This window comes from Panthera onca, chromosome D4 (genome assembly GCF_046562875.1).
Source record: "Panthera onca isolate mPanOnc1 chromosome D4, mPanOnc1 haplotype 2, whole genome shotgun sequence".
In the NCBI taxonomy this organism is placed as follows: Eukaryota; Metazoa; Chordata; class Mammalia; order Carnivora; family Felidae; genus Panthera; species Panthera onca.
Genome location: NC_138351.1, coordinates 25,760,017 through 25,777,122, shown reverse-complemented (window position 1 = coordinate 25,777,122; position 17,106 = coordinate 25,760,017). Strand labels below are relative to the sequence as shown.

At 41.1% G+C, this 17,106-nt stretch overlaps 1 protein-coding gene and 1 long non-coding RNA gene across 5 annotated transcripts in view; one reads left to right on the top strand and one right to left on the bottom strand.

Moving 5' to 3' along the window:
- LOC144614189 (uncharacterized) overlaps positions 1–12,477 on the bottom strand; it is a 29,073-nt gene extending 16,596 nt beyond the window's left edge. Inside the window, exon 1 of the long non-coding RNA XR_013551819.1 lies at positions 12,272–12,477. This is a non-coding gene — a long non-coding RNA (uncharacterized LOC144614189). The remainder of the gene's footprint in view (positions 1–12,271) is intronic.
- Positions 12,478–12,489: 12 nt separating this feature from the next.
- KIF27 (kinesin family member 27) overlaps positions 12,490–17,106 on the top strand; it is a 98,760-nt gene continuing 94,143 nt past the window's right edge. For 3 of the 4 annotated variants that reach the window (XR_009603124.3, XM_060609953.3, XM_060609951.3), the window contains exon 1: positions 12,509–12,596. The gene's annotated coding sequence lies outside the window, so the exon portion shown is untranslated. Of the gene's footprint in view, positions 12,597–17,106 lie in introns of all 4 variants that reach the window. The other variant, XM_060609952.3, reaches the window with a different exon arrangement.

Here is a 17,106-nt window from a genome sequence, read left to right as displayed (position 1 = left end):
CCTTTGTTCGGGGCCATTCTCTGCACTTTCCTCCTTAAGATCAGGAGATCAGATTTGGCCTGGCTGTGAATAAAATCTTGCCTCGCTTCTAATCGGCGTCTGGTGGTCTTTTTCGTCTGGTGGTCTTTTTCGACAGCACCCTGTTTCAGGGTGCCTGGGTGGCTCAGTTGGTAGGGTGTCCAACTTGGGCTCAGGTCATGACCTCGTGGCTTGTGGGTTCGTTCGTGCCCTGCGTCGGGCTCTGTGCTGACAGTTCAGAGCCGGGAGCCTGCTTCGTTCAGATTCTGTATCTCACTCTCTGCCCCTTCTCCGCTCATGCTCTATCTCTCTCTCAAAAATAAATAAATGTTAAAAAAAAAAAAAAAAGTTAAAAAGAAAAGTTTGGAGAAATTTAATGTCAGTGTTTTCTTAAAGTACAGACCTCAGGTTGAATGTTGTCACCATCAATTCTTTCTTGTGCCTGGGTAATTGGTTGGAAATAAATTAGGCTGTCACGGCCTAGACAACATTTTTATTTGCTCATTTATTTTATTTGCTCTCAAACCATGGGAGGTAATGACCCTCAAAGTAAGGAAGTCCAGAACTGTGAATTCTCCACAGTATAAAATGTCTGGAGTTAAGATCCAAGGGCCCAGGTTGCCCTCAGGGGACTCATTATATGCTCACTGCCTTGGTTCTGTCATCAGCTTTTGAACAAATCAGTTAAAATCTCTATGTCTATTTAATTTACATATGAAATGGGATAATCTGACTCTGATTTTTTAGTTCTGGTTCCAATTTCCTTTTTATTCATTTTCTTTTATTTTTTTAATGTTTATTTATTTATTTTTGAGAGAGAGAGCATGAGCAGGGGAGGGGCAGAGAGAGAGGCAGAGAGAGAATCTCAAGCAGGCTCCACGCTGCCAGCACAGAGCCCCATGCAGTGCTTGATCCCACGAACCACAAGACCATGACCTAACCCAGCAACAAGAGCTGGACACTTAACCAACTGAGCCACCCAGGCATCCCCCAATTTCCTTTTTAAATCATTTTATAAAATATATGCATGCCTCAAATCATTTATAGGATGAGGAAGGATGAGACTGTGGTAGTTCATTTTATGTGTCAGGTTCGCTAGGTTACAGTGGCCAGTTGTTTGGTCAAACACCAGTCTAGATATTTTTCAGATATGACTAACATTTATAATCAATAGAGGAGTAAAGCAGCTACACTCTATTAAATGGGTGGGCCTCATCCAATCATTTGAAGGCCTTAAGAGCAAAAACGGAGGTTTTCAGAAGCAGAAACAACTCTGCCTCAAGACTGAAACGTAGAAACCCTGCCTCACTTCCCCACTTGCTCATGCAGATTTTAGACTGAAGACCATAACATCAATTCTTATCTGAATATCCAGTTTGCTAGCTTGCCCATCAGGTTTGGGGCTTGCCAGCTCCCACAGTCACAAGCCAATTCCTTAGAATAAGCCTCACTTTTTCTCTCTCTAGAGGGATGGACGGGTAGATAGACAGATATAGATTATATATCTATCTCCATTTCTCTATATATTCTGTTGTTTCTGTTTCTCTGGAGAACCCTAATACAGGTATGAATAAGTAATATGGCAAAATAACTCCTATCTAATTCAAGAATATTGAATATAATTTTTTTAATGTTTTATTTATTTTTGAGAGAGAAAGAGAGAGAGCATGAGCAGGGGAGGGGCAGAGAGGGAGGGAGAAACAGAATCTGAAGCAAGGTCCAGGCTCTGAGGTGTCAGCACAGAGCCCAACACGGGGCTCAAACTCACAAGCCATGAGATCATGACCTGAGCCCAAGTTGGAGGCTTAATAGACTGAGCCACCCACGTGCCCCAAGAATATTGAATATAAGATTAAAAATTAATAAATTTATGGTGGGACTAAATCATTTGCAGGATTTCTTTCTGGTATAAAATTCACTGACTAAAGTCATTAGAAGTTTGGAGAAATATATTATTACGGCATTCATCCAAGTTTCTCTTTTTCCCATAAACTACATTCCTTCTTTTCCTTTTCATTTCTGCTTTTTAAAAATGTCTTTATTTTGAGAGTAAGAGAGAGAGAGGAGGGAAGGGATGGAGAGAGGGAGGGACAAAGGATCTGAAGTGGGCTCCAGGCCGACAGCAGAGAACCCGATGTGGGACTCGAATTCACAAACCGTGAGGTCATGACTTGAGCTAAAGTTGGTTGCTTAACCAACTGAGCCACTCAGGCACCCCCGCCCCTTTCTGTTTTGATTTATCCCACTGGGTTTAGTTTCAAGTGAAAGAAACCAGGCTGAAACTAGCTTAGTGAAAAATGAAATGTATAATGATATATAAAAAAAAAAAAAAAAAAAGAGGGTCACCTAGGTGGCTCAGTTGGTTAAGCATCCAATTTCAGCTCATGTCATGATCTCATGGTTTGTGGGTTCGAGCCCCCCGTCAGACTCTGTGCTGACAGCTCAGAGCCTGGAGCCTGCCTCAGATTCTGTGTCTCCCTCTCTCTCTGCCCCTGTCCTGTTTGCGCTCTGTCTCTCTCAAAAATAAATAAATACTTAAAAAAAAAAAGATAAGTCCAGGGAAAGGGCTGGCTTTCCCCATACCTAGTTATGGTCCAGAGATTAAAATGCACAAAGACCACACCTTGTTTTTCTTCCTGCACTGTTGGAAGAGCTCACTCTAACAGCTAGTGATTCCAGGTCACAGAGTGCAAATCTTTGCCAGTAGCACAAGCCAAAGCCTGGGGCTTGGCTGCTGAGCCTGGCTTGAGTCCCAAGTCCCCTACCACTGTGTCCCCACTGTGGCCTGGGGCAAAGGCCAAGTGATTGGCTGGCCTAGCAGGTAGAACAGGGGCAATTCTTGAGGAAATAGAGGAGGTAGGAAGAAGAGGAATGGTAGGCAGCCCCCAAACCTTGTGTTCTGCACCTTTGGAAGTTCAGAACTCTTCAGCAGATGAGGATCATTTCAAGTTGGGAACTCTGCCGAAGAAAAGCTGGGAAAGGGGTAGGGCTGCATTCTGAATTGGTCTAAGAAAACAACTAATTCAATTTCCTGTCTGAAGGTGGGAAAAACCTAGTAACTCCCTTTCACTATTCCTATTTTAACATTCTCAGGATAGACTGAGGATTATTTGGTAGGTGAATTAATTAGTGTTCTTTGGTTGCAGGAATGGAATTCAATTATTAAGGCACAATAACTTTGATGAAGGCTGAGTTAAAATGAAAAGAAACAATAATGGTTTCCTAATGGTGTTTAATAAGAAGTCTAGAAATACTCTGAAGAGTGAAAATGGTCTTTGGACAGTAAGTAAAAAATATAAAAATCTATGAGTTTATAATCACCCTTTCCCCATACTCCAAAAGAAGAAACCCTATTGGTTGACTTTAGAGCTTGCTAGGGACCAATTCGTTATTCTCAAAATCAATAAATGGAAGGGAAAAAAATCAAGCACGAATCCTGTCATTCCTGTATTGACTGCTGTACTGTTTTCAGATTAACCCCATAGAGGGAAAGCTCTTCTTTTTTTTTTTTTTTATTTTTTTAATGTTTATTTATTTTCGAGAGAGACAGTGTGAGTGGGGGAGAGGGAGAGAGAGAGAGAGAGGGAGACATAGAATCTGAAACAGGCTCCAGGCTCTGAGCTATCAGCACAGAGCCAGATGCAGGGCTCAAACTCAGGAATGTGAGATCATGATCTAGGCCAAAATTGGACGCCCAACCAACTGAGCCACCCAGGAGCCCTTTCTTTCTTTTTTTTATTCTCAAGTTAGATAACATACAGTGTAGTCTTGACTTCAGGAGAATTCAGTGATTCATGGCTTATGTAAAACAAGTGCCTTCCTTAATGCCCATCACCCATTTTCCCCACCCCATCAACCCACAGTTTGTTCTCTGTCTTTAAGAGTGTCTTATGGTTTGCCTCCCTCTCTGTTTCTATCTTTTTCTTTCCCTTTCCCTATGATCATCTGTTAAGTTTCTCAAATTCCACATATGAGTGAAATCATGTGATATCTGTCTTTCTCTGACTGACTTATTTCACTTACCATAATACCCTCCAGTTCCATCCACATTGTTGCAAATGGCAAGATTTCATTTTTAATCACTGAGTAATATTCCACTGTGTGTGTGTGTGTGTGTGTGTGTGTGTGTGTGTATACATCTTCTTATATATGTGATATATATATATATATGCCACATCTTCTCGATCCATTCATCAGTTGATGGACACATTTGGGCTTTTTCCATAATTTTCCATAATTTGTTGATAGTGCTACTATAAACATTGGGGTGCATGGGCCCCTTCAAATCAGCACTCCTGCATCCTTTGGATAAATTCCTCGTAGTGCAATTGCTGGGTTGTAGGGTAATTCTATTTTAATTTTTTGAGGAATCTCCACACTGAGAAACTCTTCTTTATAAAATAATTCCAGCTACTAAATGTGAAAAGGAAAATTAGAATTATAATATTACCATTTTGGAATCCCCAGTGAAATAATAGATCTGGAAAATGATCATCAATGTCTGTTCAAGCCATGAGGTAAAATGTTGATGGGGAACTTTTTAAATGGATGGATTAGGCTGGAGGCATGTGAACTCACTAGTAATGTTAACATTGCTCAAAGTGGAATATGCAGACATTATGTGCTTCCTGGTGTGTTACAACAGGAAGTATACAGACCTGTGTGTATGAATTACTCTTGCCAGAAACACTGAACTATGAATCTAATCAGGAATCTAGATCTAACTGCTAGTTTTCAGGAAATGTAGGAAATACAGGAACAAGTTAAAATTAAATGACAACACAAAGATGCGATTGCCAGATCTAAGAATGTGAGTGTTCTGAAGGACAAATGGTGCTGTTTCTTCAATAGATGAAAGGTTTTTTTAAAAAGCTATTTAATTTTTTTAAATATATATTTTTTTCAAAACTATGGGGGTTGGCAAAAACGTGGAGAAAAGGAAAGCCTTGTGTGCTGTTGGTGGGAATGTAAATCAGTATAGTCACTGTGGAAACAGTATGGCAGTCCCACAAAAAAATAAAAATAGGATTACTATATAATCCAGCAATTCCACTTTTAGGTATATACCCAAAAAAGTTGAAAGCAGGATCCTTTTTTTTTTTAAGTTCATTTATTTATTTTGAGAGAGAGAGAGAAAGACAGAGAGACAGAGCACATGCACACACATATGCGTGTGACTGGGGAAGGGGTGGAAAGAGAGAGGGGGAGAGAGGGAGAGAGAGTGTCCCAAGCAGGCACCACGCTGTCAGCACAGAGCCTGAAGCAGGACTCGATCCCATAAACGGTGAGATCGTAACCAGAGCCGAAATCAAGACTTAGACGCTTAACCAACTGAGCCACCCAGGTGCTCCTGAAAGCAGGATCTTGAGGAGATACGTGTAGTACATGCTTGTGCATAGCAGCATTACTTGCAATAGTCAAAAGTTGGAAAACAACCTACGTGAGAGACAGGTAAAGAGACAAAATGTGGTATATCTCTATAATGGAATATTACTCAGCCTTTAAAAGGAAGTTCTGACACATGCTACAACATGAATGAATCTTGAGTACTGGAGTTGTTCTTTAACGGGTATAGAGGTTCAGTTTTGCAAGATAAAGAGAGTTCTGGGGACTGGCTGCATAACAATGGTGAATGCACTTAATACTACTGAATCGTACATTTAAAAATGGTTAAGATGGAAAATTTCATGTAATGTGTATTTTACCACAATTTTGAAGAAGGTAGAAGATAACTGTTATTGAATACAAGATAATTAAGGGACATATCAACTGAATGCTACATGTGGACCTGATTTGATCAAATACACCGTTAGAGAGTAAGCAAGGGAGAGGGATACATTATGTAGAGAGCGACACTGGAGTTCAATCTTTGGGGAGGCAGTGTTGACTTTGTCATCTGACACACCCAGGCTTTGGTCATGCCTCTGTCACTTATCAACCATGTAACCTTGAGCAAATTACTTGTTTTCTGTTTTTAATTTTTTTTAAATTTTCTTACATTTATTTATTTTTGAGAGACAGAGAGAGACAGAGCGTGAACAGGGGAGGGGCAGAGAGAGAGGGAGACACAGAATCCGAAGCAGGCTCCGGGCTCTGAGCTGTCAGCACAGAGCCCATGTGGGGCTCGAACCCATGAACCGTGAGATCATGACCTGATCTGAAGTCAGAGGCTTAACCAACTGAGCCACCCAGACACCCCTGTTTTTAATTTTTTATCTTCTGTAAACACTTATTGAATCTCTGCAATGAGCTTTATATTTACTATCTTTTTAAAATGTTTGTTTATTTATTTATATTCTTTTTTTCTTGGTGGATGAGTTTTATTTTACACCAGCAGACTCAGAGGAGATCCTTCTCCAGAGATCTGAGCCTATTTATAATTTTAAAAATTTTATTTATTTATTTTGAGAGAAAGAGAGCTGGGGAGGGGCAGACAGAGGGGAAGATGGTGAATTCCAAGCAGGCTCCTTGCTGTCAGCACGGAGCCCAGTGTGAGGCTTTATCTCACAAACCATAAGATCATGACCTGAGTCGAAATCAAGAGTCAGAAGCTCAACCAACTGAGCCACCCAGGCATCCCAATATTTACTTTCTGTTAAACACTGACTGTGCTCAATAGTGTGGACAAAAATAATACATGGTCTCTGCTGATTCTGGAAAACTGATCAATGCAACAGAATAGAGAACCCTTCAAATAAGCCCATGAATATGTGGGAGTTTGTCCTATTTCATTGGTTCTAAGACAATTGTTTTTTACATTTCACTTCTATATACATGAACTATATGAAGTTATATGAAATATATTTTCTAATTCAAAATAATCTGACTTGGGGTTTCTGTTACTCATAACATAAAGCATGCTAATGATAAACTTTTCAACAAAGTTTTTTTTTTTTTTTTTTCTTAAGTAAACCCAAGTTGGTTTCTGTTCCTTGGAACGAAGACTCTAATTGATTCAACTATAAAAATAACCTTTAGGGGCACCTGGGTAGCTCAGACAGTTAAGCATCTGACTTCAGCTCAAGTCATGATTTCATGGTTTGTGGGTTTGAGCCCCCATGTCAGGCTCTGTGCTGACAGCTCAGAGCCTGGAGCCTGTTTTGGAGCTCTGTTTCAGAGTCTGGAGCCCTCCCCCACTCACACTCTCTCTCTCTCAAAAAATGAATAAACATTAAAAAAATTAAAAATACCCAGATCAGTGATGTATTTCGGATATCATTTAAAAAATGACCATTAACTCAGTGTTGCTGACAGTTACCATTTCAGTGAATTTTGTTGAATATTTTTACTATCTTGTGTTTTTATATGTGTATTTCTCCCCTGAGCAAAATTGAGAAAATTATCATTCTAGCTACCTAACAATTTTTTAAGTGATTTTATTTTTAAAGAATCTCTACCCCCAACCTGGGGCTCAAATTCACAACCCTGAGATCAAGAGTCACATGTTCCACTGACGGAGCCAGCCAGGTACCCCTCTAGCTACCTAACAATTTTTGAGTTCTATCTGCTTTATTCCTACTTTCAAACTTCACAACAACTTTATGAAGTAGGGGCAAGTTTTATCCCAATTCCAGGTGAGAAAAGTTGATATTATTTTGTATCCTTAATCTGTAACCATCTCCTATACCAATTTTTTGTAAATATGAGTTTCAATGAGTACATAATATTCTTTTTTAAATGCACTATTAATTTATCAATCCCTTTCATTGAACATATATGTAACTTCCAAGTTTTTGATATTACAAATAGTATAATAAACATTCTTGCACATGATTCTTTATCTATTTTCTTAGGAAGATGACAAGAGATGCGATTATGTATAAAAGGGACTGTCTCCCTAAATACTTGCATTTACATTATGAAAAGTTGCTGCCAACTTTATAGGTGAGAATGGTTTGTTGTTTTAATTTGCATTGCTTGATTTATTAGTGAAGTAAAATGTCACTGAAATGCAAGCCAGACTTCAGCTTTCTTGTAATCTGCCTTCTAGGTCCACATGGTCAATCTCTGGTTTTGTCCAGCACTAGACTGGACTTGAGGACTGGCGTATCTTTTATTTATTTATTTATTTATTTATTTATTTATTTATTTATTTATATGCTTATTTTTATTTTATTTATTTATTTAAATAACATTTATTTATTTTTGAGACAGAGAGAGAGAGAGCATGAACAGGGGAGGGTCAGAGAAAGAGGGAGACACAGAATCTGAAACAGGCTCCAGGCTCTGAGCCATCAGCACAGACCCTGACGCGGGGCTCGAACCCACGGGCTGCGAGATCATGACCTGAGCCGAAGTCGGACGCTTAACCGACTGAGCCACCCAGGTGCCCCTATATGCTTATTTTTATTACAGGTGCCCTGGGACTAGCATATCTTTCTTTTAAGTCCCTACAAAACAACCCTCTGTCACAATGCCTCAGTTAGCAACACAGACTTTATTAAAGATTTTGCAGGAGAGGGGAAGGGTCCATGCTGCACATGTCTCAGCATACAACCTAAAGATCCCTGTTAGCCATTTCTGTTCTCTCTGGAATTCCCTCAGCAGCTATCCTCTCCTTCTCTGAGCCTCTTCTCAACACCTTCCCTTCCTCCATCTTCCTCATTCTTTCTCAAGAGCACTCAAATAATTCTTCTCTTGGTCTCATATGAGCAACATTATCCTCTTTCCTGAAGCCTGGGTACCAACCAACTCAAACCCAGCTGTGGACTAGCAAAGCATCTTCTCAGCAAAATTGTGTCTCTCCATTCCAGCTGTTAAAAGGTAATATTCTCCATGGCATTGAAAGAGGACTTCAACTACCTCCATTTTGACCTCAAACTTCCAAATTAAGTTCTTCTTTCCAGCTTATCTCCCCCCTGCCCTGCGTTTTAAAGTTTATTTATTTATTTTGAGAGAGACAGAAAGAGTGTGAGCAGGGGAGGGGCAGAGAGAGAGGGGGAGAGAGAGAATCCCAAGTAGGCTCCATGCTGTCATCGCAGAGCCCGATGTGGGGAGAGAACCCAAGAACTGTGAGATCATGACCTGAGCTAAAACCAAGAGTTGGACGCTTAACCAACTGAGCCACCCACGTGCCCCTTTCCAGCTTATCTCTTAACTTAGGCAAAGGATCCTGTGAGCAAAGCATCCCCTGATGGGAATTGGAACTATCCCCCTCCCCCCAAGCAATAAGGACTGCCCTGAGCAAGCAAAACCCCATGTGATTGACCCCAAGACAATGATTAATTTGACCTTCACTGCCTACTTGCACATACCCACCAAACTTTTGACCCACATTTCCCTTATTTAAACGTGGAAATATCTTCAGCACTTTGGAGACAGTCTTTGAGATGCTAGTCCGTTGTCTTCCCAGTGTTGGCCTCACTGAAATAAATTCCTTTCCTGTTTCACCACCACTAGTCTCTCTGCCTTTGGGTTTTGTCAGCGCCCAGTGGCCGAACCTGGTCGGTTTGGGCCTCCCCGAGCCAGGTGCTCTTGCGCTTCTGTGCTCAGCTGCATCACAGAAAGGCTACAGGAAAAGGACATCTGTGTCCTACATAGATCACTAGAGAAGGTGTGAAGGATGTATTTGTGAGGGCAAGACTGGAGACATGGAGAAATCATAGGTTCTCACCCTGCCAGGTGTGAAAGTGCAGGCTGCTCCATTCCAGTGCCAACCACCTGCCGCATTCAGCTGCTCTGCTTCAGTCTAGAGAGGAACAGGGGCCCATTAACCAGCCTCTACCCCTAGTCGCGGGAAGGACACCAGAAGGCCAGTTTCCTCTTGGTGCAGCTCTCTGGGTCACTCTTAGAGCCTCCTTTGACTTAGTAGGAAAGCCTTTCATGTGTGAACCCTCTATTCCCCACGCCACAAGGCCGAGACCCCATGACTCTCTCCTTGGCACTCCCAAGTCCCACTTATAAAGACTTTGAAAGGAGATAGGGTTGGAGTTGGAATGGAGTCAGCTTTGTTCTGCTGTCATCCTGGATGGTGTGGGAGGAGATGACAATGACTGGTATCCACTTTACAGTTTGGGGAACTTTACAATTTGGGGAACTACCAGACAATGACTGGTACCCACTTTACAGTTTGGGGAACTCCTTAAAAAAAGGAGTTCTAAAGATTCAAAATAATTAGTGAATTCACATTTTTGGGTTTTAAAAATTCAAAATACAGGTTTCCCTGCTACCTGGAAGTAGCATGGTCCTGCAAAAACTTTTGTAAGCCAAAATGGTGTAAAGCAAAGAAGCAATTACCCTTAATTTTTATGGAAAAAATTTTGAGCATTCCAAGACGTCCAAATACCTTCTCTTTTATTTTTATTTATTTTTATTTTTTATTTTATTTTATTTTTTTAACGTTTATTTATTTTTGAGACAGCGAGAGACAGAGCATGAACGAGGGAGGGTCAGAGAGAGAGGGAGACACAGAATAAGAAACAGGCTCCAGGCTCTGAGCTGTCAGCACAGAGCCCGACGCAGGGCTCGAACTCACAGACTGTGAGATCATGATCTGAGCCAAAGTCGGACGCTTAAATGACTGAGCCACCCAGGCACCCCAAAATACCTTCTCTTAATTCTTTTCTGATACCTTAGGGCACATCTTGCTAACAGATGCACAAAATAAATCGAGATAAAGCATAGATGCTCACAGACAAGTTCAAAGCTATGGGGGCTTGATGCTGAGGTGCTCAGTATAGTTCCCTTGAAGGCAGTTGGTGGGGCCACTCTTGTTTCCCCGGGTGCCTGCTGCCTCTATACTATAAAGATTGGCTGCAAAACAAACCTATTGTGGCTTTCGCCTTTTATCATAAAAGCGAAAATCCTCTTCAGATTTCTTCGGTTAATGAAAAGAGGTAACTAATGTAGATCTTTCAGCCAAGAGGTATAATGTGAACTTTTGAAAAGCAGGGGATACTTGTAATTCAATTTAATAACTAAGCACTTTTTTTTCCACCTTCACTTCTAAGTTCCATGAGAGAAGGGATGCTTTTTGAAAATGCTTAGATTGTGGGGTGCCTGGGTGGCTCAGTCAGTTGAGCGTCCGACTTCAGCTCAGGTCATGATCTCATGGTTTGTGGGTTTGAGCCCTGCGTTGGGCTCTGTGCTGACAGCTCAGAGCCTGGGGCCTGCTTCGGATTCTGTGTCTCCTTCTCTCTCTGCCCCCTCCCCCAATTGTGCTCTGTCTCTCTCTGTCTCTCAAAAATAAATAAATGTAAAACAAGAATTTTTTTTTTAATTAAAAAAAATGCTTAGATTGTGAGGGGTGCCTGCCTGGCTTAGTCAGTAGATCATGCGACTCTTGATGTCAAGGTTGTGAGTTCAAGCCTCATGTTGGGTGTAGAGATTACTTTAAAAAAGAAAAGAAAAATCTCTTGGGAGAAAACACTTAGATTGTGCTATTAAAAATGGGAGGCATTGAGGCATTTAAAAGTAAATAGGAGGGGTTCCTGGGTGGCTCAGTCAGTTAAGTGAGCAACTTCATCTCAGGTCATGATCTCATAGTTCTTGAGTTCAAGCCCAGAATGGGGCTCTGTGCTGATAGATCAGAGCCTGAAGCCTGCTTCTGGTTCTGTGTCTCCCAATCTCTCTGTCCCTCCCCTGTTCATGCTCTTTCTCTCAAAAATAAATAAACATTACAAAAATTTTTTTTAAAGTAAATTAGAAAAGTTAAACATAGAATAACCATATGACCCAGATCCCAGGTCTATACCAAAAGAACTGAAAACAGATGTTAAACAAATACATGCACAAATACTTGTACATGAATGTTTCTAACAGCATTACTCATTAGCCAAAAGTGGAAACAAACAGCGTGTCCATCAAGAGATGAGTGGATAAATAAAAGGTGGTAAGTCCACACAATTGAATATTATTCAGCATCAAAAGGAATAAAATTACTGATACATGCTACAACATGGGTGGACCCGGAAGACATTGTTTAGCCAAAGAAGCCAGACACAAAAGGCCACAAGTTGTATGATACCCTGAATACAAAGTGCCCCAATCTGTAGATTCATACAGACAGAGAAAGTAGATTAGTGGTTGCCAGGGACTGCAGGAGAGGGGAACTGGAGAGGCTGTAAACTGACACGGGGATCTCCTTTTGTGGTGATGAAAATGTTTTGGAACCAGAGGTGATGGTTGCACAGCATTGAGAATGCCTTCATGTACACCTTAAAGCGGCTCGATGTATGTTATACGAACTTTACTTCAATAAAAATAAACTGAATTAGCAGCTAAAATATGAAAACGCAATGTGAATCTTTCTTACGTAAAGTTTACAAACTGGTGGGTAGTGACTTCGGTCCGGCACGCTGAAAGCAGTCCCCTGCGAGTTGGCTTTGTAGCCACACCTGGAGGTGGTCTCTAGGCGGCCAGCGCAACGCTCTTCTCGGTGGGGCGGGGCTCGTCGGGGGCGGGGCTCGTCGGGGGCGCGGCGCAACGGTCGGCCGGGAGGGGGCGCGTTGGCTGCTGGTTTCGCCGTTGCCGGGAGAACCCGCGACAACAAAAGGCGCGGGCGGCGGCCCGGCGGAGCGGAGCTGGGGAGTCCTGTACTGTGCTCGCCGCCGGAGATCAGGGCTTTCTCGAGCCGGTCTGTAAGTGGCGCGCCGGCCTGGCGGGGCTGATGCGGCCGGGTGCGGTGCGGCGCCCTCCCGCCCTAGTGCCGCAGCGCCCGCGCTCTAGCCGTTTCGGGGAGGGGGCGCCGCCTAGGGGTCGGACGTCAGGGGCCGCCGCGGGACGGCTCGGGGACGGGGGCGGTTGGGGGGCCGGCAAAGCCGAGGGAGGGCGTCGGAGGGGGCTGAGGTCGTTGCTGGGACCCCTGGAGAACGGCATGGGGAAGTTGGGTCCCCCTAGGTAGACAGGCCCGGGGATTAGGGACGTGAGCGAACGCCGGACGGGAGCCCCACCGAGGCTGATCCTGTGTGTTTTTTGTGCCGGTGCTTCCAACTTCGGGAGCTAAACGGGATGGGAAGGCCCATCCCCCCTGGGGGTTTCGTTTTGTCTCTGGTCTCCTTTTTCCGTTGCGGATGTTGAAACTTTGGTGCAACGCTGTAGAAGTCTGAAAGCCCTCTCCCTCAGAGGCAGGTTAGATTGAGAAAGAGGGTACCCAAATTCTTTGTTTGGAACACTTTTTTTTGTTTTAGTCTCTACACCCAAGATAAGCCTCGAACTCACTATCCCGAGATCGAGTAGCAGATTCCGAGGCTAAGCCAGGCAGACACACCAAAACACTTTTTAAATAACACTTCGCCCCCTCCAAGTTGTCAAATTTTTGTTTTTCCACTTCACTTTCTATATTCTTTATCTAGTCATTTATGCATTTGGGACCTTTTCTGAGATCCTTTTGTGATTCATTGTTAATTTGCTGGGAAATTTCTTACAAAAATATAATTAACAGACCACAATTTTTAGCCAACCCACTACTTCTGAAAAGCCGTGGGCACAGGATAGAAACAGTATTAGAAGACACTTCTTTTTGATGAGTGACATGGCATCATTGATCAAAGATTCTCTTGCCTTTACTCAATTTTAAAACTCCATTGAGTATGCCTAAATATTACCAATCAGATTTCCCCTTTCTTTACATTTCTTGGCGGGACAATACACATGCTTCTGGTTACTGCAGTTGACCAGAATCTAAAGTATAAATGCTATGGATTTTTTAAATGCTTAAATTCTTGAATATTACTCTTTTGCAAGCCATATGTTTAAGGGCCTTTATTTATTGGAATAGAATAGAATTTCATTTGCCCTTGTAGCAAAATTGTTTCCTATTGCAAAAACCAAGAAAGTGAAAATATCCCAGTTACACTCTGCACCTTTTTTTTTTAGCAGTTTTGTTGGAAGTAGTTAGGTTTGACTTAACATAGACTATGACTTTTGTTTTAATGTGATGCCATAAACAGACTTTAAAAAGCTAATCTGTATGATAAAAAACTTCAAATATAGATGTTCAGAGACATTTGAGAGAACCAACTCATTCAGCATCTTTGTAGTTTCTTTGGAAAAGTTTCCAGTACCAAGTGACTGTGGAGTCCTATAGGATACAAGAAGGATTTATCATACATACGAGTATTTTTTCACAGCCGGTTTTAACTAGAATGATTAAAAGTGACAAGATGGGGTGCATCTCTTTGTTTTGGCCATTACACATAGCATGTTGACTCTGTTTTGGGATTTTACAGCCCAAGGGAGCTGGTATTTTTTTACTCTCTGAGCTTTTAGTAGACTAATGTATTTGTTACTGTAATCCTTTTCAGACTTTCCCACTCACGAAATTATAATCTGCAGTACTGCTGCAGAGTTTTTTAAAGGCTAGTGAATATTAAATATGTCTTCATTATCATCTCCATAGCAAGTAGTGCCAAAAATGTTATTTTAGTCTATTAATAGTCTACTAGGTTACTTAATGATAGTGTTCAAGACTCTCCTTCTCGAAAGAGCCCAGCCACACCCCAAACTGATTATTTTTCATTATCTGCACTTGAAAATTATCATAGACTGTTTGTTACATTTTCTTTTTAGCTTTTATATGGTGTAAGCTTTATCCTACCAAGACTGAACATTCATGTATAAGTTTTCATAAAAACATATATTTTTATTTCTCTTGGGTATATACCAAAGAGTGGAGTTGCTGGGTCAAATAATAACTCTGTGTTTTTGAGGAACTGCCAGACTCTTCCGAAGTGGCTGCATCATTTTACAGTTCCATTGGGAGTATGCGAAGGTTCCATATTCTATACATCCTAATACTTATTTTGAACTGTCTTAAAAAAATTTAAATATATTAATATCCTTTTTTTTTTGAGAGAGAGAGAGAAAATGCGAGCGAGTGGGGGAGAGGCAGAGTGAGAGAACCTCAAGCAGGCTCCACACCTAGTGTGGAGCCCAACACGGCACTTGATCTCACGACCATGAGATCATGACCTGAGCCGAAATCAGGAGTTGCTTTTTTTTTTTTTTTAATTGAAGCCTTTTTTTAAATTGAAGTGTAGTTGACACACAATGTGACTTCAGTTTCAGGTGAACAGAAAGTCTATATGTTATGCTATGCTTGCCACAAATATAGCTATCATCTGTCACCATGCAGTGCTATTACAAGACCATTGACCCTATGCTGTACTTTTTATCCCCAAGACTCATTCATTTCATAATTGGAAGCCTGTTATCTCCTACTCCCCTTCACCCATTTTGTCCATCCCCCATCCTGCTACCCTCTACTACCGTCAGTTTGTCCTCTATATTTATGGATCTGATTTTGCTTTTTGTTTGTTTGTTTTGTTTTTTAGATTCCACATATAAGTGAAATCATATGGGGGCCACCTGGCTGGCTCAGTCAGTGGAGCATGGGACTCTTGGTCTCAGGGTTGTGAGTTCAAGCCTGACATTGGGTGTAGAGATAACTTAAAAGAAATAAACTTAAAAAAAAAGAAATAAAAAGAAATCATATGGTATTTGTCTTTCTCTATCTGACTTATTTCATTTAGCATAATACCCTCTCGGTCCATCCATACTGTTGCAGATGTCAAGATTTCATTCATTTTTACGGCTGAGTAATATTCCATTACCTACACACACACACACACACACACACACACACACACACACACAATAAAATCTTGGATTGTGAGTAACTTGGTCTGTGAGTGTTGCGCAGGAGGAGCAAACATTTCTCATAAACTTTAACTTGATAAATGAGTGATGTCTTGCAATACAAGTAGTACATGATGCCGAACATCACATGATCACAGCTGAGCCAGTGGTTCTGATATACAGGTACTTTGGATTACAAGCCTGTTTCTGGAACAAATTGTGCTCACAAACCAAGGTTTTACTATGTATATTTATATCCCCCACATCTTTTTTTTTTTAAGTTATTGATTTTTAGAGAAAGGGTGTGTGTGTGACCTGGGGAGAAGGAGAGAGAGAATCCTAAGTAGGTTCTGCACTGTTAGTTCAGAGCCCAACATGGGACTTGATCTGACGAATCATGAGATCATGACCTGAGCTGAAATCAAGAGTCAGATGCTTAACCGACTAAGCCACGCAGGTACCCCATATATACCATGTCTTTTTTATCCATTCATTTATTGATTAACACTTGGGTGGCTTCCATAGTTCCATATCTTGGTTATTGTAAAAAATGCTGCAAGAAACAGGTACATATGTCTTTTTGAATTAGTACTTCCATATTCTTTGGGTAAATACCCAGTAGTGGAGTTACTGGACCATATAGTAATTCCATTTTTAATTTTTTGAGGAACCTCCATACTGTTTTCCAGAGTGGCCGCACAAGTTTGCATTTCCACCATTAGTGCTTGAGGGTTCCTTTTCCTCCACATCCTTGCTAACACTTGTTATTTCTTGTCTTTTTGATTCTAGCCATCTGACAGGTGTGAAGTGATACCTCATTGTGGTTTTGATTTGCATTTGTGTGATGATGAGTGATGTTGGGCATCTTTTTTCATGTGTCTGTTTGCTATATGATGTCTTTTTGATTATAGCTGTGTTAGTGGGGTTAGAGTAGTAATCTTATTGTAGTTTTGATTGCATTTCCCTGCTGGCTAATGATGCTGAGCATCTTTGCCTGTGCTTATTAACCACTTTTATATATTTGAGGAACAAAGCTTTTAAATTTGATTAAATCCATTTTATCTGTTTTTCCTTATAAAGCTTATTGCTTTTGCTTTGGTGTTACACCTGAGAAACCATCGCCAAATCCAACATTACTAAGAGTCAGTCTTGTGTTTTCTTCTAAGAGTTTTATAAGTTTCAGCTCTTACATTTAGGTCTATGAATGATTTTGAATTGAATTTTGTATATGATGTGAGTAGGAATCCAACTGCATTCTTATGCATGTGGACATCCAGTTGTCCTATGACCATTTATTGAAAAGTCTATTCTTTCCCCCCATTGAATTGTCTCGGCACTCTTGTCAAAAATCATTTGCCCAAAATATGAGGGTTTATTTCTGGATTCTCAATTCTTCTCCATTGATCTTTTAGTTTGTTTTATACCAGTACCACACTGTCTTAATTACTGTTGCTTCGTTTTAGAATTGGGAAAGTGTGTCCTCCAAATTTGTTCTTTTTCAATATTGTTTTA